This window comes from Branchiostoma belcheri, unplaced genomic scaffold, assembly GCF_001625305.1.
Source record: "Branchiostoma belcheri isolate BF01 breed outbred unplaced genomic scaffold, Haploidv18h27 scaffold359, whole genome shotgun sequence".
Taxonomy (NCBI): Eukaryota; Metazoa; Chordata; class Leptocardii; order Amphioxiformes; family Branchiostomatidae; genus Branchiostoma; species Branchiostoma belcheri.
This window is the reverse complement of record NW_017803975.1, coordinates 39,884-41,311: the sequence shown is the minus strand read 5'-3', so window position 1 is coordinate 41,311 and position 1,428 is coordinate 39,884. Positions and strand designations below refer to the sequence as shown.

Below are 1,428 nucleotides of genomic sequence, written 5' to 3'. Positions count from 1 at the left end.
TAATCAACAAATTTTGAATCAGCTCTCTTCTTTGAGGGAACAAAATCCAAGCGCTTTTTGGAGCTTACTAAATAAACTAAAATCAGGAAAATCACAAGACAGTCCTGATATATCAAACGAGGCTTGGTTAAAACATTTCAATAAAGTAGACAAATCTTTAACTGTTCCTGACACAATTCTTGACCCTGAAACTATTTCCCCTACCACCGAAAACCGCCAAACTGATTTTACCCCTACAGAGAACTCCGTGTTGAAAATCGAAAACCTGGCAGATCTTTTCGAAAACCTGGAATTGTTAACTGCGAGAATGGAGGTCCAGGAGAAGGAACACGGTAACATGACTTAACCGAGCTGGAAAGTTATGCGGAAAGTCAGGGAGAAAACTGTACAGAGAAAGTGGTGAAATTGATAAGCGAAGAGATGCAGATTGCAACTGGTAATATGCGAATGTGCGGGGTTCATCGTCTTGGAAAGTTCTCGAAGAACGCAACAAAACCCCGCCCGATTATCGCTCGGTTTACCTGTCGGGCGGACAGAGAAAAGGTGTGGAAGAATAAGACGAGATTACGCGGAAAGCGGGTGTTCATTTCGGACGATGTCCCAGCAAAGATCCGCAACCTCAGGAAACAGAAACTTGTACCGGCCTTGAAGAGAGCCAAAGCTAAGGGGAAGAAGGCGACGATAGTCGGCTGTAAGTTGGTGATAGAAGGCCAGTCGTACTTACACTGGCAGATCCCGAACAGGTGACTTCACGATGGACCCGGGTCGGAGGCATCAGAAGAGGAAGAAACTGGTCCGAAATCACCACAATCGAACAGAATGCGCACCCGACAGGGACTGGGAGATCCGGACCCACAACGTCAGCTGAGAAGTCAACAGACGGACGGGGGTCGCAAACTGAGACTTCATCCGAGGCGGGGAAGAAAACGATAGAACCCTCGATTTGGCAAGCATCTTGACTGTATTTAAAGTCGTTAGAAATAACGAAGGGCTTGGTAAGTTTTTCCATTCACGTATAGCCGACAAGAAGGACTGTGAAAAGTCTTTATAAGAGAAACAAAGAAATTACAACAGAACTTGTGCTGACTGAGTCTTCTATACACAGATAGACACAACAAAATCACAAGTTATTCTTTTTTGTTAATTATTGAAATTATCTTCATTTGGATATGATTTTGCCATTTATTTAGTGTTGATTATTACCTTTGATTTTGTCTGTACTATGATTTGTTTTGATATTGTTTGTTATTATCTCCGTATGGGCATCGAATCGCAGATCCGTTGCCCATCGGAGAGGACGCATATATTTCATTATGTTTACATTATGCTTTTATTTGTGATCAGTTGTCAACAACTTTTGTTATTGTACACAAACACATTATCATAGACTTACTTAGTGGCAAAGTTAACGAGGGCCAAATGTTTCCC

General features: G+C 42.3%; 1 pseudogene; it reads left to right on the top strand.

The window, feature by feature from the left end:
* The first annotated feature begins 307 nt into the window (after nt 1–307).
* The window catches only part of LOC109475956, a 2,410-nt pseudogene continuing 1,289 nt past the window's right edge, over nt 308–1,428 (top strand).